Consider the following 27,153-nt stretch of genomic DNA (forward strand, 5'->3'; position numbering starts at 1 on the left):
TGTTATCAAATCCAAAGGAGATAATGAGTATTTTGAAAAACAGAAAGATACCAATAAACCTGAAAACTGACCTTTGTTGCCTCAGTACGGGTTTTTTTTTTGAGAGAAATTAATTAAGAAATACTTCTTCAAAATTTTTATTTAGTAATATCAACTTGTTATCCAAATTTTCCCTAAATTTAACAAAAAACTTAAGAATGTTCATGATCATTAAACATCAATAAGATTGCTTTGTTAAATTTCTTTGATATTAACCTTATCCATTCTCCCTTCATGGAGAGTGACTGTCATTCATTTAGATCTATAGAATACAAAATTGATTGCCCTGTGTGATTGTCATTTTAGTAAACAAGACTGCCAGAAAAAATGAGCCACAAGTAAAAGAGGCTAGTTGAAGGGAAGAGAAAGACAGAGATTTAATAACCAAAAATTTCTGAGAGAGGAAGTGAAAGTGTAGTGTTTTGTTTAGGCAGACAAGGAAGAGATGGTTGGAATAGGAGACCCTTCACACGCACGCTTTGCAACAAAACTTCTTCATTATGTGGAAAAATGTCAAATGTGGGTTTGTGACAGCCTGAGAGTTTTGACTTTTTAACTCAACATCTTCTACTTACATTTAACTGATGAAAATAAAGTGATAGGCACTATATGATAGGATACCAACTGAAAGTAAGTCCTTCTCGGTCTCAGTATTCAGTGATAAGTATGGCTGTTTAGAGTGCGAACACTGAATTTATGTTGATCCAGCTAGTCTGTTTTGAGGTTATAATGTTCCTAGGTGCTTCATTGGGGTGTTTACAGAAAGTAAAAACTAATCTGGAATCCCAGATCTTGGTAGCCTGGATGTATGGCTTGTTTACGGTGCTTTGTTACGTTAATAAATATTTTATTTCATTACATTGGCTGGAAAATAGGACTCAAAATATGAATGTGAGTGAAGCCAGTCAGCCAATCAGTATTTATTAAGCATGTAAAATATGCTCAGTGCAATGATAGACTTTATAAGGGGAATATAAACATGGCCATGGACTCTCTGAGTCTATCAGTTCTATTTGGAGGTGTGTAGCATCATGAGTCCCCTGAAATCATAGTTGATCATTGTAGGTTGATCTGAGACCCCACGTCTGTCAAAGTTGTTTATCTTTACAATACTGTTATTGTATTGTTCTTGTTCTGTAGACCAAAGAGTCTTAACCTTTTTTGGTGTCATAGACCCCTTTTGCAGTTTTATCAAACCTAGGATCCCCTTCTCAGAATGCTTTTAAATGTTCCTAAATGCATAAAATAAAACAATAGGATTTCAAAAGAAATGAAAGATTAGAGAAAATAAAGATGTAATTTTTTTACATCCTAGTTCACAGATTCTCTGAAATTTATTCTATCCACTGGTTCCAGGTTAAGAGTCCCTGTTATAGAAAAAAGAGAGAGGTTCATGAAAAATCCTTGGGGTATCCATGTGAGGAGTAGGGATTGTGACAGGTATGAAGATTCAACAAAAAAGACTAAGAAGGAATGAATGGTCAGAAAGGTAGTAGAAATAGTAGGAGACCCAAGAAAGAGCATTGTCACAGAAACAGAGAGAAGAAAGCACCCAGAAGGTGATCAGTAGTCACAGATGCTGCAGAGAGTTTCAGGATGAGGAGTGAGAAAAGGGTTTTAAGTTTGGTAACTAAGAGATCACTGGTAACTTTGGCAAGAGCAGTTCCAGTTGAATGATGGTATCAGGAGCCAGATTACAGAGTTAGAAGAGAGGGGAGGCAGTGCAGAGTAGGTTTTTCAGAGTTTAACTGAGAATGGGAGAAGAGATGTTTAGCAGGGACAGTGAGGTCTATTTAAGGATGAGGGAAGCACGGACATGTTTGTAGCTGCTCAGGAGGATTTAGTACATTAGGAGAGATTGTAGATTAGAGAGAGGAGGGTGATGATAGGAAGAACCGTCTGCTGGACAAGTTGATTGGGATGAGATCAGATTAGAGTTGGGAGGGATTTTAAAGAAAGACTAGGCCCAAACCGCCTAGTACTGAGGCTCAGCCCAGTGGAGGGACTTACCCAAGATCCCCTGCGTTGTGTGGAAGGGCTGTGTGATTTGAGCCCAGCTCTTCTGACTTTGAACCTTGCTTTTTCCACATACTGCTCTGCCTCTTAGAATGAGAGCATGCTTTGTACACATCATTCAGACAACTACAGGGAACAATGTAATAATTGACCTAAATCATATAGTGCCCTTTAGTAGACTTTATGAATTCAGTGACTAAGTGACCTTCCAGAATTCTGACTGAATGGAGGAATTCCTAACAGTGATCTAAAGCATTTGGGAAGTAAATACTTTTTAACTTGTCTGGGCCTCTCTCAAGGCTACCCAAGCTGGGAAAATGAACGAGGGCAAATGTGCTAGGTAACTGTTCTCTCTTAACCAAAAGAGATTTACAGTGCTATAGTGAGGATCGTGGTTACTGTTGTTTCTGACTTGTGAAATCAGAGTTGTTTTTGTCCTGAGCTAGGTGTGAAGGAAACAGTTTTTAAAATTTTGCCGAGTTATTGGCTTAATTTATTAGCTTCCCGGAGGTAGCAAACTTTTCTTGGCCACAACTCAATTTCATTGATATGAAGTGCTGGGGAAAAGGGGCAGGAGGGAAAGTGAGGTGTAGAACAGCTCCAGGATGGGTGATGTAGAAAACATTCAGTAGGAAATAAAATTAAATCTTAACCAGTTTTTAGGAAGAAATCTATTATTGTTTGAGATTTTGAAAATATGTGACAAGTTTGGCACATCAGTTATGGCATTTTGAACCTTTTGAATCTCTAGATTCTGCAATTTGTGTCCAGGTTAGGACATAATTAATGGATAAGCCTTCTCAATATCCCAGGCTTGGAATGCCAGGAAGGAGTTCTGTTTAGGTCTCTGTTTTGCATTTGAAAGGCTTCGGCTTACTTCTTCTTGTGATCAGTACTTCAAAAGAGATTTCTGTCTAGAGTCATTGACAGTGAGTCCCAAGATCTGGAGTTTTTAGGAGACCCTTTGCCATTAACTCACCCCGCAACCCTGGGTAGATCACTTCCCCTCTCTGGGCGCCAGTTTCCTTGTCTGTCAGTTGAGTCTATTGGAGGACATTTCCAACCAATTAGCAAGTATCTGCTATGTGCCAAACACTGGTAGGCACTGGAGCTCTCGAATTAACATTGCTTTTTTTTAGGGGGGTAGAAAACAAGGCTAATGAGAAGTAATCAAATTATTTAGATCTGAGGTTTCTCTAAATTTTAAAGGTGAAACCACGGGTAGAGTGATAGTTTGAATTACAAGATCCTTCTTGTTTCCAGAAAGATTTTTACCTCCAGTTACATTGGGGGTTAAGATTGCCTGGGCTTTTTGCTAGCTCTATCAAATATTTTTTGCTCTTGAATTTAAAAGTTAAACTACTTAGAATTTCTAAGAGTGATACTGCTAGATTTCAGTTGTGGTGTTTCCTGAGAGGAACTGGACAAGCATGAAATGTTTCTACTTTTTATCAGTGAACCACACCCCTTCAGATAGCTATTCATAATACCGCTCAATGTTTAACACAGTGGCCATAAGCAGTGCAATGTTTAACTAAAGCGAGGAGCTGACTTTTTTTCTTAGAGGGGGAAATTAATGCTATTTTTCATGTTAACTTTCTTATAGAATGTTAAACTTTGAGCAGTTATGGTTAGAGGTTTTTTTGAAATTTCTAAGTGTAACTTTTCTGAATTGACTCTTAAATTATGAAGTTAAGCTACTTTATTTAAAAGTAAAGGTCTTAATTATGTTAACATTTGAGTATTTATACTGTTCCAGGCTCTTTCATGATCTCTATTCTGTGTACATATTTTTAACATAGTGGTAAACTGCTCCAAACTAGTTTTGTGACCTGAAACTCTGGCTTGTAGCTGAAACTCCCATGTTTTCTCTCCCTCTTCTAGAATGTGAGTTCCTTGAGAGCAGTTTGGTTTACTTTTCTCTCTGTATCCCCAGTTCTTAACACAGTGCTTTGCACTTAGTAGGCCCGAAGTAAATAGTTTTTAATTCATTCATTCATTCATTCTGCAGATCAGGTTTTACCGTTTACAAAGGGTTTTCTTTATACCAATCAACTCTATGAGGGAGAGTGTTGGATTGATTCGACATGTATTTTTGTTTTTAGTTTTTTTTATTTTTTTATTTTTTGGAGGGGGGAAGGCAGGGCAGTCGGGGTTAAGTGACTTGCCCAAAGTAACACAGCTAGTACATGTGTCAAGTGTCTGAGGTCGGATTTGAACTCAGGTCCTCCTGACTCCAGGGCGCAGTGCCACCTAGCTGCCCCTCGACATGTATTTTTGAAGTCCTCAAGGGTCAGATTTGGAATTGCTATGCAGAACTCTACCTGCCATGTGTCTCACGCTCCCATGTCAGCATCAGCTCCCCTCATTTCTCAGGTTTGTTCCAACAATAAAATCAGTGTGTGATATGGGCATCTCTTCTATTTTTCATGTATATATATATACATATATATATGTATATCTCCAAGGGATGTAGTCCAAATGCTTGTCACTTTAAGCTGGTCCAAGTTGACTTTTTAAGACTTAAGTAACTAAAGCTTCTGAGTTTGTCGAGAGAGGACTGTGCCTTTTTAGGGAATATGAGTTTGTCACTTAGGAATTTTAAATCTGACTTGTGAAGAAGCTCTTTACAATTTTTCTCATTCATCATGATAAACCAAGGACAAGGTAAAGAAAAATTCTTCTAAACTATAGTTTCCTTTGTTTGCCATCCTTGTACTGATGGTATCGTAGTGATGAATATGTCTGACAGATGATTCGGTGACGTTGGTGAACAAGCATTTGTTGTATATTTAGTCATTGCTAGGATACAAAGAAAAGCAAAAGGGCAGACCTTGCCCCTGAGGAGCCCGCTTTTTAATGGGGAAGAGAGTGTATAAATAACAAGGTGCATAGAAGATCCGCACGCACAGAGAAGGGGGTAGTTAATCTCAGAGAGGTAGGCATCAACACTCAGGGTGACTGAAGCAGGAAGAACTGAAGTACAGACATGTTCTCCAACGGCCCAGGGCACCGTCTCAGTCCTCTACTTTTCTGCCCCCCCCCCCCTCCCGGGAGAGTGGACTCAAACTTAAAATAGCTTCTACAAGGTATTCATCCAGCCAGATTCACTTCAGAATGTGGCACAGCTGCTGGATAAATCAGACTCCCTCCTCCTGGCCTTTCTCTGTATCCCCAGCACAGTGCCTGGCATGGAGGAATAAACACTTGAAGACATTTTATTAACTAAGAAATTGAAACTGAGGGGGTTGGTGGCCATAGTTTGGGGAGTGAATAGACAAGTTACATTAGATGAATGTGATGGAATACTCTTCTACTGTAAGAGATGAAGAAGGGGGACGGTTTCAGAGAAACCTGGGAAGCCACTTGTGATGTGACCCCAACATTGTAAAATGCCCTTGAGGGTAGAGTGCTTCATCTCTGTCTTTATCCTCAGCACCTAGTGCATGTATTAATAATAGCTTTAATGGCTTAAGCACTGGGACTTTGGGGACACTCTGTGTTATGTTAAAGAGCTTCTCAGTCAGTAAATCTAACTGTGTATCATTGTCTGGGCTATAGGCATTTTTCTCCACTTGGTTTTTTTCTGTGTGGGTAATTAAGCCAAACTCTCAAGTGATTGTGGACCTTGTCTAGGAGAATCAGTAGAGTGTTCTGGGGCATGATAGAGTCAGCTCAGTGTTATCTGTAAACAGGGACACATGGAGCATCCAGGCATCTCACCTTCCTTACTTGGTATCAGAGATCCTTCATGACAGGGGAGAATACTTTGGGGGAGCTTGTCTCTGATTAAAAGGTCTTTTTTTTTATTCCACTTAATAGTATTTTATTTTTTCCAATTACATGTAAAGATAGTTTTCAACATTCACTTTTATAAGATTTTGAGTTCCAAATTTTTTTCTCCCTCCCTCCCCAAGATGGCATGCAATATAGGCTATACATGTACAGTCATATAAACGTATTGCCACATTAGCCATGTTGTGAAAGAAGTGATTAAAAAGTCTTGAACACAGTTGAACTACATAGGCAGCATGGTGGTATAATAGAGGACTGGACCTGCTTAGTAAATGCTTATTAAGCTGAATTGTATTGCTCTGTGAAAAGAGACTTTAAGTAGTGAAGGTAGAGTAGTGCCATAGGGATCTTGTTCCATTCTTGTTTGGGACTGAATGAGTTAGTGAAGAGAGACTTTGCAGTCCAGCCTGTTAATTATCTGGAGGGAGCATTAGTCCTCTAGAAATTGACTACAGGCCGGTGATGCTTGTTGGATTATAAGTCTGGGTCTCCAAAGTTCAAGGTTCCCCCTGAAAAATACTCTATAATCACATTTCAGGCAGCTGGCAGGCTGTGCTGTATTAGATAGAGGAGTTTGGAAAATCCACTTAGCCTTTTTTAAGCCATAATTACAGCCGAAGCACACTATTTTCAACAGCTATCAATTTGAACTGAGATTGGAGTTAACAGGATAAGAGCCCCCAAAATTGAGAGATTAAAATTGGGAGATTAACCTACTCTATTGTTGTCCTATTCAGAATTTTCCTTTGTAACTAAATTTGGCTGCATGTGGATGACTGATAACAAAATTCACTTGTACTCCTCCTCCCTATTAGCATTTTCTCAGGTAACTTATTGAATTTCTTCTTTCTACTCTTCCCCCCTCCTCCCAATGATCCCCTTCCTTCGGGTCTTAACTCAGTGAAAACTTTTTTTCCTTGCTGCGTTTTTTGGGAATAGGAAAAGTGCAGTTTTATTTTATTTTTAATCTTTATTTGAGAGGCAACATGATACAGTCCTCCCACATGCCTCCCCCTGCCCCCCCTTTAGAGTGTGACCTTAATCTAACTCTGTGCCCCAGGCAGCTCTCTTTTCTACTCTGTCCTCACTTATCCACTCACTTGCCAAATTGTTTCATTTCTTCTTTCACGTGTCTTGTCCCCTTCTTTCTACGCTCACACAGCCCAATTCAGGGCCTACTTAAGGTCCTCATTACTTCTCCCTCACCTGGACTATTTCACTAGCTTCCTAATTGGTTCCTTGCCTTGAGTCTCACCCCAGTGTAATCCATTCTCCACACAGTTGCCAGAATGGTTTTTCTAAAGCACAGCTCTGACCACATCACTTTTCTTACTTAGTCAACTCCAGTGGCTCCCTATTAACCACCTAGGAACAAATAGAAATTTTTCCATTTGATATTTAAAGCCCTTTTCCAGCCTCCCTTTTCAACCTTCCTACTCTTCTCCCTTTCAAACACACTGAAATCCAGCCAGACTGTCTTGAATGCTTTTCTTGTGTTTGGCACTCCACTCAGTGCTGTCCCTCTTAGCTAGAATGCATTTCCTCCTTACATGCCTTTTGGAATCTCTTTAAGTTCCTTTGAGGCTCAGTTCAAATGTCCCCCTGCCCAATTATATTATAGCTGTTTTGTGTAGATTATATTTCACAACTACTATACATGCCTACGTTGCCTTCTTCAATTAGATTGCAACCTCTGGGAGGTTTCTTTTCTTTGCCTAGCACCCAGCACCCAGGATCTGGGAGCACCCAGGAACTGGGACCTAGTAGTTACTTATTAAATGCTTTTGTTGCTTTGTTGAGAAGTTGCACAGGGTGCTGATTTGCATTGGCAGACAGTGTTCTTTGTGCCAATTGAAACAATAAATCCAGTCCCCAAACTGAAAATTTTAAATTTATTGATAATTTTTCTTTTCACTCAACAGATACTTCCAAACAAACAATGTTACAATGTGCTCTCCCAGCCCCTAGTTTACTGATTGTTTATGGAAAGAAGGGATGTGGTTTTTACTTTTTTGTAGGACTTGAAAAGTGACAGGAGGCAGCCAGGTGGCTCACAAGATAGAGTGCTGGGCCTGGAGTGAGGAAGGGCCTGAGTTTCAAATTCAGCCTCAGACACTCAACTAACTGTTTGACCCTGGGCAAATCACTTAACTTCCATTTACCTTAATCCACTGGAGAAGGCAATGGCAAACCACTCTAGTATTTTTGCCAACAAAACCCTATGGACTGTCCATGGGGTCATTTAGAGTCAGACACGACTGAAGAACAATATTGACATTGTTTTGAGGAATATGGGCTGATGTTGTTGGAGTCAGACACACAGGAATTAGAGAAGCTGGAAGGGAAAACGCTGGAGCCGGATATGATTTTATTGTCTTAATTCTGCCATTACTAAGCCCTGAAACCTTGGGCATGTCACCTGAATATTTCCTAATCTTTAAAATGAGAATAATGAAATTGTATTACCAACATAAAGGGGTTAATAATGTAAGGAACCTCTTTAAAGCACTATTAAATGTGAATTATTATTAATTATCATTATTCACATATTCTTCAGCTCTCAGGGATCATTATTAAACTTTTCAGGCAGCAGTTCTTAACATGGTCCAGGAATTTTTTTTTTAATATTTTGATGACTGTACTTCAACATAATTTATTTCTTTTGTAATCCTACATATTTTGTTTTTTGCATTTAAAAATATTATTCTGAGAAGGGGTCCATGACAAAAAAAAACTTTAAGAACCCCTGACTTAGGATTATTAGTACTGTTAAATGGAGCAGAGCAAATGGAAAAATGCAGATGATGCAAATGGAGCAGATGAAAAAAATCATGCAGCAGGGACCTTAGTGGTCATTGAGGCCAATCCATCATTTTACAAATGGGGAAACTGAGACTCAGGTTAAATGACCTAGTCAGGGTCATATAGGTAGGAAGTCAGAATGGCCAGGACTTAGAACTAAGCTGGTAGTCTATTTCAGATTCCCAGTACGGGACTCCACCTCCCTCCCACCCATTATGTCTTCTTCCCAAGATCACTAAAATTTTGTTTCTGAGCAATAAACTGTTTTCAGTCTTCCAGTTTTAAACTAAAGAAACCTTTTAGGAAAAAACTGAACTCTATATTTGCTCAAGATCTGACGTGGTCCTATTCCCAGTTAATCATCAACCAAGCAGCCAAATATTCCATGCTCATGGAATCTTCTAACATTTTTTATTGTCCTGGTGCTTAATCTCCCATGACAGCAGTTTTTGGTTGGGTAGTGGGAAATCTTTGTGATATTTGTCCTCTGTAAATGCAGCAATTAAAATGCCTTTATCTCCTAAATCTACGGATTTGAAGATTTGTCTGTCAAGGGACTTCAGCTGGTGAGTTAATGCCTAAAGGCTGTTTAAAAGCTTTGCAAAATGAATTTCTCATCTTCCAGTCCTAGAGTCCCATTCATTTTTTGGCATTAGCCTGTTTTTTTTTGTTTGTTTGTTTTTGTTTTGCAACTAGTGCATTTTTAGACTTAAGGAAAAACAGCATTCTTTTTCCTCAGTGGTATCTTAGTGGGGCAGAGGGCAGGAATAAAGGAAACAGGCCAAGAGGAATATTAAGAAGGTTTCTTTATGTTGAAGTAACTAGAAAAATGGGGCAGTTAGATGACACAATGGACTGAGTCACTTCCCTTACTTAATCAGCTCCAGTGTCTCCCTATTAACCACCTAGGAACAAATAGAAATTTTTCCATTTGACATTTAAAGCCCTTTTCCAGCCTCCCTTTCCAGCCTTCCTACTCTTCAAATCTGTCCTCACGCTTATTAGCTGTGTGACTCTGGGCAGATCATTTCACTGTTTCCCTCAGTTTCCTCATCTGTAAAATGAGTTGGAAAAGGAAATGGCAAACCACTCCAGTATCTTTGCCAAGAAAACCCCAAATGGGGTCACGAAGACTGAATAACAACTAGGAAAAAGAATTTGCAGCTGTACTGGAAAGAAAGAGAGGCAGGTGGCTTCCCGGACAAACTGGTGCTTGACATCAGTGTGTGTATGTATGTGTGTGTGTACCTGTCTTCTTTTCATGCCCACTGGGTGGCAGCAACTTTCCAGTTTTGAGTGATGAAGCAATCCCATGGGTACCTTGTGGCTCTGTCCCTTCTCTGAAGCAGCCCCCTCTTGCCACCGTCACGTAACCTCCTGTTTGGATTATTGCAGTACTCTGTTTTTGCTGATCATTGGGTTTTTCCTGGGATATAGAAGCTGAGAGCTGAAAGAAGAGACTTCCGAGGTTGCATCTACTCCAGTCTTTGCCCCAAATCATGAAGGATTCTACAGCATTCCTGACACATGGCCATCAGGCTATGCTTGAAGACTTCCAGTGACAGGGACACCTGTCTTCTGAGGCAGCTCTTTCCACACAAACCTCCCCAATCCTGTGCTTGGGAAGTTAATTCTTTTAAACCAAAGTACAGAGCTTGCTTTTTATCCCAACTCAGTTTAGTCTTAATTTGAAATCTTTTGAGAACCTTGACTCATCTCTCTGAGTTGGACATCATCTGTTTGTTTTGACTCCCCCTCTTATCCCACTTTTTCTCTTTTCCTACCCCCAAATCCCAAGATCCTTAAAACATTACTCCATTGCCCTACACTGCTTATTTGCTACTGGAAGCAATTGAAGGAAACCAGTTGTAACAAATTGCACTTGGGGGACTATAATATAGCTCGGGTTTGGGGTAGCTAGGTTGCCCAGTGGATAGAGTGCCAGCCCTGGAGTCAGGAAGGACCTGAGTCCAAATCTGACTTTAGGCACTTACCAGCTGTGTGACCCTGGGAAAATCACTTAACCTCTGTTGCCCTTAATCTACTGGAGAAGGAAATGGCAAACCAGTCCGTTATGTTTGCCCAAAAACCCCAGACAGTATGGTCCACGGAGTCATCAAGACTTGGGTATGACTGAACAGCAACAATTTTATAGTCTGCAACTTTGCTGAAGCTGTTGTTTCAATTAGTATCTTTGCAGATTAGCTAGGATTTTATAAGTAAACCATTGTATTATCAGCAAATTGGAGTTGTTTTTAGTTCTTCCACCTGTCTTTTCCCCTTTAATTTCTTTCTTTTGTCTTATGTGACTGCTAGCATTTCCAGAATGAATTAAATAATAGTGGGGGGAGTGGACATTCATGCATCACTCCTGAATTTACATTGCATGTGATGTTTGCTTTTAATTTTAGATAGATGTTTTTATGATATTTGAAAAAGGTTCCTTTATGTCTATACTTTGCAGAGTTTTTAGCACAACTACTTTATCAAAGGCTTTTCAGGTATCTGGGAAGCTAGGTGGTACGGTCAATAGAGTGCCAGCCCTGGAGTTATGAAGACTTGAGTTTAAATTCAGCCTCAAACACTTACTAGTTGTGTGACCCTGTTTGCCTCAGTTTTCTCATCTGTAAAATGAATTGGAGAATAAAATGGCAAATACTCCAGTATCTTTGCCAAGAAAACCCCAAATGGGGTCACAGAGAGTCAAACATGACTGAAACAACTTAGCAACAAGATTTCAGGCATCTAGTCAGATAATCGTGTTTTGAGGTGTTTTTGTTTCTAATATGATAAATTGTGTTGCATCACATAAGTCAAGCTTGGTTCTGATGAATGGTGAATCTCTATAGTCTGTGTGACAGGATTTCATTTAAATTTTTTGAATTGATATTCAGGAATGATACTGGTCTATACTTCTGTGTTTTATCCTTCCCTGGTTTAGGTATCAGAGCCATATTTATCTCATACAAGGAATCAAGCAGAAATTTGTGTAGTGTTGGTACTAATTGGTCTCTAAGTTTGGTAGAATTCTCCTGTGAATCCATCAGGAAGGACCAAGGTTTTGTTTTTGGGTTTTTTTCCCCCTCTTTGGTAGTTTCTTTACAGCTAGTTATTTTTCTGAGTTTGACTAATTTAATATCTCTATTTGGTCTTCTATAAATTTGGACATTTTGTATTTTTGAAGGTATTCTGTTTCTTTTATATTCTTAGTTTTGTTAGCATGTAGCTGTGCATAGTAGAATAATGTTTAAAAAAAAAGGTTTTTTAATTCATGTCTACTGTTTTCTTTTCTACATCTTCATAGTTATCCCAAATATCCCTCCCCCAGCCCCTCTCAGAGAATCATCCCATGTAACAGATAGCCCTTTTTAAAGATAAAAAAGAAAAAAAAGAGGGAAAAAATCTGTACAACTGAGAAACACATTGAAAAATTCCAAAAACATGTGCAATGTGTAACATCTGTGGATCTCCTAGCTCCACTAAAGGATACATTGTGAGTATCTCTTCATATCTCTATATTTAAGCCCTGCTTGGTCTTTATAACTTTGTTCTCTTCTCTTTTGATTGTAAGCATGGATGGTTCTTTCCATTTACGTTATTGTTGTCATGTTTATTTTCTAGGCTCTGCTTACTTCATTCTGTATCAGTGCATATGCATCTTTCCGTGTTTCTCTGTATTCATCATATACACAATTTCTTACAGCACAGTAATGTTCCATTACATTCATGTACCACAATTTGTTTAGCCATTCCCCAACTGATCATTTACTTTGTTATTCTTTCCAATTACAAGATGTGCTGCTATAAACGTTTTGGTGTAAATGGGGTAACTGCATAATAGGTTCTGATAATTATTTTTATTTCTTTTGGTTATGTTGTGCCTTTTTTTTGGTTTCATACTTGTGTTATTTGTCACCCCATCCTTGTGAGTCAGTGTTTGATTCTTTGTTCTTAGATCTATAGTGCCTGGTACAGTCCTTGTACGTAGTAGGCCCTTAATAAAATCTTGTTGATTGACGGATATAGGGATACATGAATTATCTAGTTTGACTGGAGAGAAGACTTGGAGAAATATAGTGAAATAAACCTGGCAAAGCAGGTTTTTGTCAGATTCTAGATAGCTTTGAATGCCTGGTTATGGGGTTGTTTATTTGGAAGGCGTAGACCACTGAAGGATTTTGATCAGACTTGTGCATTATGGTAGACATGAGGATTAGAGGTAGAAGATCAATTATGAGGTTATCGTAATCTAGACAAGAGATTATGAATTCCTTATATCTTGACTAGAGTATTTGCAGTGGGAGTATAAATGAAGGTTCCCATAGCTAGTGAGGGCTAGGATTGGATTCAGAGTTGGACTTTCTGACCCATAAGGTTTTTAAATTAAACTTCTTTATTTCATCTTCATTTGTGAACGTACTACCATCCTTTCCTTGTAGAACAACCATCTTTTAAAACAAAGAAGAAAAAGGAAAGAAAAATGTAATAAGAACTAACCAGAATATTATGTATATAACCATTATATTATATATTATATGTAACTAGTATATATATATTATACATATAACCAATCTGATAGTATATTCCCATTCTTCTTTTGTCTGTTCACTATCTCACACCTATCCTGGAACTTGCAAGGGAAATAAAAGCAGTTGTCAATATTTTCAGAAAGGTGTTCATGTGTCCCGACCTCTATGTAGTCTTTTCCATAGATCGTAACCATTGAGGAAAAGGTAAGCTGATTCTCTTGATATCATCACGGATTACTGACCCATAGCATTTTGCATTTTCTGTCTTGTAACAACTGAAATGTTCAGTGTTGCTTTCGTCCAGAAAAGTGTTCATAATTTTGTCTAAGACTGGCTCATTAATTGTCAAAGTGTATCTTTGACATTGTCAATGTGATTCCTTACTTCCTCCACTCTGTGACATAGAGGTTTTTAATTTTTTCCCAGGGGATTAGATTCTGCCTTTAGAAAATGGATGACATCACTTTCAGAATATAGGCTGCTGCAAATAATTTATCAAGCGGTGTATGTTACAGTATAGTACACTCAAATGTTTGTTGCTTGGCAAGGTGACAGGGTCAGTTTCTCTTGTACCATTGCATAGAGTGAAGAGGTGACAGTTAATTAGGACTTAATATATGCTTTTGGAGCAGCTAGGTGGCACTGTGAATGGTGTGCTTGGAGTCTGTAAGACTCATCTTGGTGAGTTCAATTCTGGCCTCAGACACTAACAAGCAGTGTGACCCTGGGCAAGTTGCTTAACGCTATTTGCCTCAGTTTTCTCACCTGTCAGATGAACTGGAGAGGGAAATGGCAAACCACTCCAGTATCTTTGCCAAGAAAACTTCAAATGGGGTTACAGAGAGTTCAGAACAACAACATACACTTTCACTCTTGCCTTTCTCCATTATTGTTCCCATGTCTCTCTATGAGTTCAGTGTCCTCAGTATTTAAAAATTCTAAGAGGAAAATGTGCTGGAAAATGAGCAGGACCAAGAACCCTGTGGAGAGGTGGGAAAGTTACTGGTCTTGCAATCAGGGAGATAGTATGGATGATGACATTTATATTCTCAGGTGTTCAGAATGCTTTATAAATATTGTCACATACGATGTTCATAACGACTCTGGGAGATAGATGCTGTTATCATCTTCATTTTACTGATGAGGAAACCGATCCAAACATAGGTTATGTGACTTCCCCAGAGTCAGGATCTGGTATATCAAGGGAAGGGGTTAAAAGAAGGAAAGATGAAGGGAGAATAGCACTTCCAGACTGTATACTATATGATAAAGCAGCAGTCTTCAAAACCATGTACTGGTTAAAGGACAGAGAGATAGGTCAGTGGAACAGACTAGACAAGGGAGATTCAGAAACAATAACTCAATAACCTGGTATCTGATAAAGTAGAAAACACAACTTACTTTGGGAAGGAGTCCTTATTTGATAAAAACTGCTGGGAAAACTGGAAAACAGACTGGCAGAAATTAGGCTTAGGCTGACACCTCACATCACATGCAATAATCCATCGTAAGTGGATATGTGACTTCAGTATAAAAGATCATACTATAAAAAATTAAAAGAGAAACAGATCATCTACCTCTCATAGCTATGGGTAAGAAATGTCTTCTTAGTCAAAGGAAATCGAAACAGTTAGAAAAGATAATACATAACTTTGATTACTTGAAACTGAAAAGCTTCTGCCCAGATAACATTAATGCATCTAGGATAAGAAGGGAAGTGGTCAAATGGGAAAAAATTCTTTGCGTCAGATTTCTCTGATAAGTTTGTTATCTAAGAAAAGTAAACAATTTATATACAGAAAGTTATTGATTTATGTAAGTGGGCCATTCCACAGACCCCTGTGTAGTCATTTGTACATAATGCACATTTGCCCACACACGTGTGGAAGGGAGGCAGGGATGGAAGAAGGGAAGCTCTTGATGAATATAATGGTCTACTCCTGTGCTGTAAGAAATTATGCCTGTGATGAATGCAAGGAAGCATGGAAAGAGCTAAATGAATTGATGAAAGTGAAGTAAGCAGAGTCAAGAAAACAATATATACAGCGACTAAGACAGTGTAAATTGAAAGAACAATGATCCACCAAAAAATTAAAAGTAAATTGAAGAGAGTTTTAATTGAAGAGTTTTAGGAATGAAGATGATGGATTCAGTTTTGGACGCTTGAATTTAAGGTGCTAACTGGACATCCAGCTAACAATGTCTTATGGGAAGATGGAGTTACAGGATTGGCTTTGAGGAAGAAAATATTAGGGCCGAAGATAGTTTTCGGAATCATCTGCGTGGGCATAATTGAATTAGTTGGAGTGCTTAATATCACTAAAAGTTTGTGCGTGTGTATGTGTGTGTGTCATAGAGAGTGAGAGGGAAAGATGGAAAAAGGCGGTGAGTTGTACGGAGGGCTCTTTGGGAGACCCTCATTTAGAATGGGGGATGGAGAAAGATAAAAAAGATGGAAAGGAAGGTAGGTGAACCACTGAAGGAGACTGAGTGAGAAGCAGCACCCAATCAGAGATGTGGGAGGAAAAGCAGGAGCGAACAGAGTCCTGTAATGACAGAATCTGGGAATTGGAAGGAACCTCAGAAGCCATGTAGTAGTGTAACAGAAGCCAAGGGAGAAGAAGAGTATTCAGGCCTTCATATTTAGTAATTTAATAGAAGGCATGATTAGTTTTGAAAGAATGGTTTTAATTGAGTAGCATGAAGTGGAAAGCCTGATTGCGATAGGTTGAGGGAGGAATGAGTGAGTGGAGAGGAAGTAGAAGCCCTAAATAGATTTTTTTTAAAAAATGAATTTTTTTGTGGATGTCTTCCCACCCAATAGTATTTTTCCCCAATTGCATGCAAAGAGAGTTTGCAACATTCATTTTTATAAGATTTTGAGTTTCAAATTTTTTTTCTGCTTTCTCCCTCCCCTCCTCCTTCCCCAAGACAGCAAGCAATCTGATATAGGCTATTCATGTACACTCATATTAACCATATTTCCACATTAGTCATGTTGTGAAAGAAGACTCAGAACAAAAGGGAAAAACCATGAGAAAGGAAAAACAGAAAAGAGAAAATAGTATGCTTCGGTCTGCATTGACTCTATAGTTCTTTCCCTGAATGTGGATAGCATTTTCTATCATGAGTCTTTTGGAATTGTCTTAGATAATTGCATTGCTGAGGAGAGCACAATGTTGTTGTTACTGTGAACAGTGTTCTCCTGCTTCTGCTCATTTTACTCAGTATCAGTTCATGTCAGTCTTTCCAGGTTTTTCTGAAGTTGGCTTGCTCTTCATTTCTTATAGCATAATAGCATTGTGTTACATTCATATACCACAACTTGTTCAGCCATTCCAAATTGATAGGCATCCCCTCAATGTCCAGTTCTTTTTCCATGTGGATGTCTTTAAAGAAAATCATCTCCACTTCCCATTGTATCCCTCCCCCTCCCAGAGAGCCATCTTCTATAATGAAGAAAAAAAGAGAGGGAAAGAATTCAGCCAAACTCATCTATATTTATGATACGATGTATAGTGTGACGTGATATGTAATGTCCCCAAACTTTAAAAAAAGTGGGGGGTTGGGGCTGTCTTTTCATCTCTTCTTGGGCCCAAGCTTGCTCCTTAAAATTTTGCAGCATTGGATTTTTATTGTTTTTTCTTTTCTGTCCAAGTTAGAGTCATCATGGTACATATTGTTTCCTCATTCTGCTCATTTCACTTTGCATCAGTTCATATAAGATTTTCCTGTTTCTATATCTATCATTTTCAACAGTTCTAACAGTACAGTGATAATCCTTTATGTTTACTTACCACACGGTTTGTTTGGGTATTCCCAACTGATGGGACATCTACATTATTTTCAGTTCTTGGCTGCTACTAAAAGTGCTTTTATAAATATTTTGGACATTTCTTTTTGTTGTTGACCTGCCTGAATTATATACCTAGTCCAGTAATCCCTTCCACATCACAACTTTCCCCATCATGGTTTCAGTATATCATGGGTTGGCATAAGAAATTAAATGGGAATTTAGAGGGAGTTTTGTGGAAGTCACAGGTGACACCTGAAGGCCAATAGATGACACAGAGCCTGTGACCAAATACTAAACCCAGATTTTACAATAAGGTACTGTAAATACCCCACAAAAGAAAAAGAACATACTTAGACTTCTCTGATAGGAATGAAGGACCAAAATATTTTACACAGATTTTCTAGTGGGGGGAGTGCGTACCATACCTCTTCCACCACCACCCCACCCCCCCAGCCCCGGGTGCCCTGATATGAAAGGGATGGATAACTGGAGTAGAAGTATAAACTCTGGCCTTACTAGGGGGCCATTTCAGCCACTCTTTTTTGCATAATTCCCAAAAGTGGCAAATAGATTGCCCTTTTTGTGAAAATTGGTCCAAATCACCAATAAGAGAAATGCAGATGACAACAACTCTGAGGTTTTATTTCATACCCAGAAATTGGCATAGATGATAAAACGGGGAATAGTTGGTTCTGCATTAGCTGTCAGAGGACAGAGCCTAAATACATTGTTGGGGGAGCTGTGACTTGGTACAGAACTTCTGAAAACCAATTAGGATTATGTAAGAAAAATTAGTTAGCTGTTCATATTCTTTGACTCAACAGCCCCACTACTGCACATATATTCTAAGGAGGTCAGTGACAGAGAAGTTCCAGATAGGCAAAAATGTTTATGGCAGTATTGGAGGTGAGCTCTGAGAAGAGTTGTAGCGAGGAACAAAGGAACTTGCAGGAGAGTAAGAGGGGAGAGAATGGGAGCAGACAGTTAACTGGGACAAAAATCTTTGCAAGTATCTCTGAAACACTTCTACCTAAGATGTATAAGGAACCGATTCAAATTTATAAATCCTAAAAGCTATTTCCCAGTAGATCAAAAGGTCAAAAGATAGGAATAGGCATTTTTGGCGGGGGGGGGGGGGGGGAGGCAGGGCAATTGGGGTTAAGTGACTTGCCCAAGGTCACACAGCAGTATATGTATCAAGTGTCTGAGTTCAGATTTGAACTCTGGTCCTCCTGACTCCAGGGCTGGTGCTCTACTCACTCTGCCACCTAGCTGCCCCAGGAATAGGCATTTTTCAAACAAAGAAATAGAAGATATCAGTAACTGTATGAAAAAAAGGCTCTAAACCACTAATAATTAAGAGAAATATGCATTAAAGAGAGTTAGGTTCTACTTCATACCCATAAGACTGGCTGGCAGAAGTGGGAGAAGAAAGATGACAGAGGTTGAAGGGGTTGTAAACAGAAAGGTGCCCTTTCATGGATATTGACTTTGAAAACCACAAATTAACATGACCTGTGTCGTATTGTATTTTTATTTGCTTTGTTAACCATTTCCCAGTTACAATTTGATCTGGTTCTGGCCTCAAGTTTTTCACTTCTGCGCTAGTGTAAGGTTGGTGGAACTGTGACTTGGTCTAGCCATTCTAGAGAGCAAATTGTAACTACATCCTCAGAGTTGGAAGCTTGGAATTATTTTTGGCCCTTCCCTTTCCCCAGTCCAATTGGTTAACACAAACTGGATCTGACCTGCCTTTTCTAGATTAAAATTTATTCTTCCTTTTGACAGACTCTCCATTCCAGCCAAGTGGCTAACAGAGAACTGAATTAGGAGCAGTGGATAGGTTTCCAGGAGAGAAAGTTTAGACTTGATGTCAGGAAAAACTTACTATTAATTAGACCAACCAAAGATGGAATGGACTCTCCCTGCAGGTGTCAGTTTCTTCTTTATTGGAATACTTGAAGCAGAGGTTAGATGGCCACTTGTTGGGTATTTGGTGAAGGGGGCTTTGTCAGGGTGGGATTGGATTGATTAGATGGCTACAAAACTGGAAAGATAAAGATGGAGGAGAGGGTATATTTGGACTCATGAAGCTTAAGAATTGGATGAGCACAAATCTAACCCAAGCCTCAGTTTACTCGTCTGTTAAATCAGAGAATTGGACTTGATGCTCTCTAAGTCTCTTCGTAATGCCAAAATTTGGCGATTTGTGATTATTTGGAAAGAAAGGAGTTCCTCATGTCCCTTTTCTTAGGACTTCTTGTTCTGCTCTAGCAAGCTGAAGGTATGAGTTAGTTAACAATTAAACCCATGGAATACCAAAGAGAGGCAGCAAGATCAAAGTTAGAGCCAGATTATCAGGGGGCATTAGAAATATGGAGGCCAGAGTCTGAGGAGAGGAGGGGGAGGAGTGAGATGGAATGCCAGTGGTTAGTGGTAGGGAGGTCTTTATGCATTTCGCCAGTACTGGGTAAAGACTTAGGCTCTCAACTGATCCCAGCTGGAAGTTTAACTCTCACTTGTCCAGCTTATTCCCTTGCTAGTGCTGACATTCCTGGTGTCCTAGAACTAGAGAACATCCTTAAAGTCTGAAAAACACAGTTTTAAGAAAAGTAGAAAGAAATGATGCTTCTAGGACAGGTAGTAGTAAACTTAGGCACTCATTACTCTGAGAGTCGTGAGAGTCAATATGGTCTGAAAACTCTGGTTTTAGAGGGCTTAGATAAATTTGTGCATGTTAATTCCAAAATACTGCACTTTTTAAAAAGGGAAATAAAATACATTTTAGATTAACCTCAAAGAAGGCATCCTTTCTATCACTATGCCTCTGTCAAAGTTTAAAAACTTGCCTGGATGGATCTGTTGATCAATCAACATTTATTTTTTTTTCCTTTTTTTTTTTTGAAAAATTTTTTTTTTAGTTTACCACACATGGTTCTACATAATTTTGAGTTCCAGATTTTCTCCCCTCCCTCCCCAAGATGGCATGGAATCTCATATAACTACCATGTATAACTTCGCATTGAATTAATTTATACACTAGTCAAGCTGTGGAGAAGAATTATGACCAATGGAATGAATCATGAGAAAGAAGAGACAGAACCAAAAAAAAAAAACCCCAAAAACGAAAACAAAAGAGAAGAAAAAAGGCGAGCATGTAGTGTGCCTCAATCTGCATTCAAACTTCACAGTTCTTTCTCTAGATGAAGATAGCATTCTCCATCATGAGTCCCCTGGAGTTGTCCTTGCACCTTGCGTTGCTGAGAAGAGCGAAGTCTGTGGTTGTGTGCAATGTTCTCCTGGCTCTGCTCCGCTCATTCAGCATTATGTCGTATAGGTTTTTCCAGGTTGTTACGAAGTCCGTATCATCCCCATTTCTTATGGCACAATAGTATTCCATTACCTTCATATACCACAGCTTGTTCAGCCATTCCCCAATTGATGGGCATCCCTTTGATTTCCAATTCTTGGCTACCACAGAGAGCTGCTATAAATATCTTTGTACATATGGGTCCCTTTCCCTCTTGTGTGATTTCTTTGGGATACAACCCTAGAAGTGGTATTGCTGGGTCAAAGGGTATTTTAAAAACCAAATTAGGGAGCTAAAAGAAGACGAAATCAAGTCCCTAAAGAGTAAGATTGGTGAAATGGCTACGGAGATACAGAATCTAAAGAGAGAAAATGACACCCTGAGAGGTAAAATCAACCAATTGGAAAAGGAGACTCAAAAGCAAAATGAAAACACTAACTCATTAAAAATTAGAGTTGAGCAAGTGGAAGCTAATGAATCTATGAGGCACCAAGAAATAATAAAGCAAAACGTTAAGAATGAAAAAATAGAAAAAAATGTGAAATACCTGATTGGGAAAACAACTGACCTGGAAAATAGATCCAGGAGAGACAATTTAAGAGTTATTGGTCTACCGGAAATACACGATGGAAAAAGGAGCCTTGTCAATCAACATTTATTAAAGACCAACTTTATGCCAGGCAGGTCCTATGCCAATTCTGGGGATACAAAAAGAGGTAAAAGACAGTCCTTACCCTCAAAGAGTTAATGACCTAATGGAATCTTTGGCCTTGTATAATGTCTTCAACCTTATGGGGTTTTCACATATACATAGCAGTTTCCTAATTGTTTTCGGGTGTATAAAGGGAATTCTCATATTATTTAAAACATGTGAAGAGCTTGATTTGAGGAGTGAATTATGGCTTTTCCTTATACCTGAAATACACTCTGTTGAGGGCCAAGTCTTTTTTCATTTTCCTGTTTTGATGGAAAAGGGACCTGGGTTCAGCTCTTCTTACTACATCTGTGAAATGGAGGACCTGGACTGGATAATCTCTAAAGGCCCTTCAGCTCTAAATCTCTACCCACTAATCCCTTTCTTTTGGCAAGGTTAATCACACATTTTAATAAAATTCATCAAACATAAGTGTAAATACCTACTCTGTGTAAAACATTGTGCTATATACTTGGGATACACAATACCAGTAGTCCCTATCTTCAAGTTGGCAATTCTATTAAGTAGAATATATTTTAAGTAAGGTGGTGTCAAATTATACACTAGTGGCCTTTGGCCTTGAGTTAATGAAAATGTTTAAATTTCTGTCTGCTTGCATTCCACAATAAGTGCTAGGCACCCAAGTTCAGGCAACACTTTTCATGAGTTGTTAAGGTCAGTGAAGGTATGTGACCTTTCAGAAACAATGTGCCAAGTTTGCATTTATCTACCTGCTGCGTGGGATGCTTTGGGAAAAAAAGCTTTATAAAATCATGTTCTATAGAATCAGAAGGTATCAGTTTAGCTTAGTCTAAAACCACATGGGACTGGAAGTCAGGAGATGCAGGTCCCAAGTCCTGCTCTTCCCCTAATGCCCCTCTGGACCCATGAATAAAAGTCAGTCACTTACCATCTTTTGGGTCTGTTTCCTGTATGAAATCAGAGGTGTGGCTACATGTCATGGATTGAGCGCTGGGGAGGATCATAAATATCATCTCGTCCAACCTCTCAGTTTTATAGGTGAGGAAGCAAAGGACCAGAGAAGCAAAAGGCTTTGCCCAAAGTCACACAGGTAGTAAATACTCAGATCTAGCTCTGAAGGACTCGTGACTGTGTATTTAGAGTTGAAAGGAGTTCAGAGGCTAACCAGACCAACATTTGATTTTACCTGTGAGGAAACTGAGGCTCAGCACGTTTGTGACTTGCTCCAGGATGCACAATTATGAAGTGTCAGAAGTGAGGATTCAAACCAAAGTCAGTGCTCCTTTTAGTTTGTGTAACTAAATTATTGTTCCGTGTAAGTGCTTCAGTGATTTTTCAGTATGAAATCATACCACATTGAATATGGTGCATACCTTTGATGATGCATACATTTTTTAAAAATTTAGTCTATTTATTGGCCAAAGACATATGGTGCATCTCAGCTGTTTAGTGCTGATAGAGGCACGTTGATTTGATAAGGACATGACCCTGGAGAGAAGGGCTGAACACTTCCATAGTGTTCTCTACAGACCATCATCAGTCAGTGCAGAAGCCACTGATTTACCTTAGGTTGAAGTCAGTCCCTGTCCAGCCAAATTTCCAACTGAAGAAGAGGTTTTGAATGCCATTAGGCTCCGCTCCTGTGGCAAAGCACCTAATGTTGATTCTAACGTACCTGAGATTTACAAGGGGGTGGGGGCGGGTTCCATTGCTCATACAAAAGTTAACTGAAATTTTCTGGGTTATGTGACAAGAGCAGGTTATCCTCCAGGAGTTCAAGGATACCTTCATTGTCCATCTCTATAAAGGTAAAGGAAATAGATTGTCTTATGATGATCACAGCAGGGTCTCTCTCTTAGTCATAGCTGGCAGGATTCTTGTCAGAGTCCTCTTTAATAGGCTGATCCTTCACCTGGAAGATGGTCATCTACCTGACAGTGTGTCTTCAGAAGGGGCTGAGGAACTGGCATTATTATGGTGATTGCTGCCTGACAACTCCAGGAGAAATGCCAGGCCCAGAACTGAGGTCTGTACACAAACAAGGTCTTTGATACTGTCCGTCGTGAGACTTATGGAAAATTATGTTTAAATTTGGTTAGCCAGAGAAGTTCGTCAGTAATTGTAACAGTAAGCCAATAATAACAGTGTTGATGACAATTGTCAGAACGCCCATGTAGTTCTGTATCGCAAAGTGTACGAGACTCTCCACACAGAAGGTAGAAGTGAACCATTTATCCAGACCTGTCAGAGCAGTAAAACATCACAGCATGGAGCCTCTCCATCCCAAACCTCTCTGACCCCCTGCTGGGGTCTTCCCCAAAACAAACTCACAGTACAGCTAAGTCACAGTCTGTTCAGCCCTAGCTATCACAGCAGCGGCCATTAGCAGCCATAACAGCACGTGTGCTCTCGCTCTCACGCTCTCTCTCTCTCTCCCCCTTTCCTGTGACATAACTTCCTTTTCCTGTCAGGAAGCTCCTTCCACCATGTGACTTAGGCTTCCTGTGTCATAAGCAGGTCACATGGCCTATTAATGAGTGGGAAAGCTCTTCAAATCTAAATTGGTATTACAGTATTGTATTAAATTTTATTTTTTTGGAGGGAGGGGGGCAAGGTAATTGGGGTTAAGTGACTTGCCCAGGGTCACACAGCTAGTAAGTGTGTCAAGTGTCTGAGGCCACATTTGAACTCAGGTCTTCCTGACTCCGGGGCCGGTATTCTACTCATGCGCCACCCGGCTGCCCCTTTGTATTTCAGTTTCATGAGGGCATGCTTGCCCAGGTTCCGGATAATGGATGATGCTCTTGCACTTTCCCAGTCAGCAATGGAGTGAAACAAGGCCTTTGTGCTTTTTAAAAAGCATGATGTTTTTGGCCGTGTCGTCAAGCGCTTTCAGTGAGGATGAACTGTACAGCATCAAGGCTGGCTGCTGTATTGGTGGTAAACTATTTAACTTGACATGACTTCAATCGAAGACTAAAGTGGAGGGAGAATTGGTGCATGGTTTTTGCAGATGACTGAAGCTGAGATGCCACAAAATATGGATCAATCTCTGCTGCTTGTGCTAATTTTGGGCTAACAGTTAACACCAAGAAGACACAGGTGGTGCTCTACCAACCAGCACCGCACCATCCGTGTGGGGAACCATTGGTTACAGCAAATGGAGAAGTTTTGAATGCTGTGGATAAGCTCACTTACCTTGACAGTATACTTTCTAAGGATGTGCACCTTGGTCATGAAGTTGATGCACTCATTGCCAGAGCTAGCTCAGTGTTTGGGAGGCTCTGGAGGAAAGTGTGGGAGAGGAGATATTAGACTGACTACCAGACTGAAGGTCTAGAGTTGTTGTGCTGACCTCATTGTTGTATGCCTGTGAAACTTTGACTGTATACCAGCTCCATGCCAGGAAACTGAATCGCTTCCATTTGAATTGGCTTAGGAAGATTCTGAAGATCACCCCATGATAAAATACTAGACGCTGAGGTCCTTTTGCGAACTGAACTGCCAAGCATTCCAACTCTACTGAGGAGAGTGAAACTCTGATGGGCTGGCTACATTGTTTGAATGCCAAACACACACTTGGCCTAAAAGACTATTTTATGGAGAATTCACATGGAGCGCTCACATGGTGGTCAGAAGAAGTGATACAAGGATACCCTCAAGGTTTCTCTAAAGAACTTTGGAATTTATTGTGGGACATGGGAGCCACTGGCACAGGGCCACACAGCATGGTGTGCCCGCATCAGAGAAGGTGCTGTGCTCTATGAGCAAAGCAGAATTAAGTAGCTCAAAAGAAATGTGAGATGTGCAGATTTAGAGAATCCACCTCAAATGTTCACATGGACTACTTGTGCCCAACCCGCAGTAGAGCTTTCGGAGCTGATATTGGTCTGATCGGCCACAATTTGACATAGTGCAACTTGACTCTAACATAGTGATGTCATTTTTGGTCCTCAACAAGCAGTCTTGACTAGAGCCTAGAAGTAACTATAAGCCTATAAGATTTATTTTTTCTTCCTCCTCTCATCTTAATGACATATGTCACTCCTTCTCTTCTTAATGATAAGATCTATCTGAAAGTGGAAGAGGAAGCCTCAAGAGGTAATAGCTGACGTCACTCAAGGGGTTCATCTCAATGTGCCAGGGGCCTTCCTCGAATTCTCTTGACATTGTGTTCGTACCAGTGGATCAGTCTTTTCCATGTTGCGGCTATCCTTTTATCAAGGGGATTTGTTCATGAAGTTTAGATTCAGTCAGGGGGCCACACTTGAGGACCTAGAGGACCCATGTGACCTTGAAGCTGCAGGTTTCCCACCCCTGGACTAGCCCATCTCTTTTTCTGGTTATACATTCCTCCCATGACATGCTTTATGATGCTTCATTTTAAATATGTTGCAGCCTTTTGACATGTATTGTGTATGTACCCCCTCCATTTCCCTTTGAGTAATTCTCAATTTCAGTTCTGTGATACTTCTATGGAGACTAGTATTCCATGATTTACATTCATACGATGTCACTGTAAGAATGTCAGTGTTAAAAAGTCTTTGCAGTATCATAGTTGTTGTCAACATCATCATCATCATCATCATCATCTTCTTCTTTTAGAAACAATGCAATTTCCCAAAGGCAGTATAGTATGTGTTCTCCCTCCTGTTTAATTATGGACTTACCTTGTCTTACTGCATGTGCAGTGTTGGTACAAGCTAGTTGTGCTGATACAAACTCTGATACGCTGTCCATCCAACAGCTTTCACAGGACATGGCCTCTATTATCTCAGTAGAATAGGTAGTAACTCTCATTGGGGAGGAGGTGGTTTAGGAAATGGGAAGAAAGAAAAACCAAAGGAAGAAAAGCCATGAGTCCTGGTTCCCCTTCCTTGGCAATCTTTAAGCAAAAGCTAAATCATTACTTGTTAGGGATCCTGCAGAAAGATTTAAATGGGCCTGGAAAAGTCACTTTACCCCTGGGATCCTCTTTCCTTAGCTATAAAAAAGAACAATGATATTTAAACTACCTATCTCCTTGTTTGTCCTTCATTCTCAAAGAGGACCGGTGACATCAGGAAGGTGATGTCATGACTTGCAAATCAGTTGATTTAAGTGAGGCAGGGCTGTGCAAAGTCACCAGCCTTGCATTCTCCTCTGGAGCAATCTGGGTCCAATGGTAAGACATAGATCCAGACAATTGGAGATGGCCCACAGACGCCGTTGGAGACCTTGGTCTTATTAACACATAACTCACAGAGTTGTTGTAAACAGACTTTTACCCTTCACAACTGTACTTTTGGAATTTGCTGATTCTTCTTCCTTGCTTATAGTTTGCTCATTAAAAGACAAGATTATGTATGCTTCACAGGTATAATACAGTCTATGTCTTAAAAGATATTTGCAGTCCAAAAGGAATAATGTGAAGGCAAATAAATGTGAACAAAAGTCAGAAGCAAATGCAGAAATGCATGATGACTACTGCTGTGTTGGAAATAAACTCTTGTAATTTCAATTAAGTTGGGTGTCTTTGATTGAGTCTTACTAGGTGCAAAGCCCCAGGCCTAAACCCTTATCTACTAGGTGCTAAGCCTGTGTGGGCATGAAGCCCTCAGGGTCCTAAGGGGAGTTGCTAAGACCAGAGCCAATAGTAGGAGCCTGAGTTCTGGTCGATCAGATGATGTTTGATGACAGCTAAAGAGGGTATAAAAAGAGAGAACAGAGCTATTTGCTTGAGGCTCTCACTTCCCTCCCCGCTGAACTTAGTTGTTGATGGTTTCTTGGTAACTATGAATTGTATTTGGTCTGTTTATGAATATGTTTGTAATATGTTTGTATTTGCTCTGAAGTTCAGGGTGCTGGCTTTTCCCACCGAACTAAGTGAATGATATATGTATGTATTGGATTAAAGTAAGATTGTTAACCCCTTAATGTTACTTTCCTTAGTAAAGCAGATCAGAAGAACCTGTGTTGGCAGCTTTCTTTGTGCTGGTTGTTGGTGGGTCTTACACCCCTACAGCAGCTGCTAGCAGATCATTGCAACAACTCTGCATAGTCAGAGGATTCCTTAAAGTGAGATTTGAGCTATGTTTGAAAGGCTAGGAAGATCTGGCTTGGTAGATAGGATAAGGGATCTTGTAGCAAAGACTCAAAAGATGAAGGAATGGGGGATGTTCTTGAAGATAGAGAGGAGAGGAAGTAGCTA

At 39.7% G+C, this 27,153-nt stretch overlaps 1 protein-coding gene across 1 annotated transcript in view; it reads left to right on the forward strand.

The window, feature by feature from the left end:
* PHACTR4 (phosphatase and actin regulator 4) overlaps positions 1–27,153 on the forward strand; it is a 119,860-nt gene that overhangs the window by 7,121 nt on the left and 85,586 nt on the right. The window lies entirely within an intron of this gene.

The sequence above is a fragment of the Trichosurus vulpecula genome, chromosome 2, assembly GCF_011100635.1.
Source record: "Trichosurus vulpecula isolate mTriVul1 chromosome 2, mTriVul1.pri, whole genome shotgun sequence".
NCBI lineage: Eukaryota > Metazoa > Chordata > Mammalia > Diprotodontia > Phalangeridae > Trichosurus > Trichosurus vulpecula.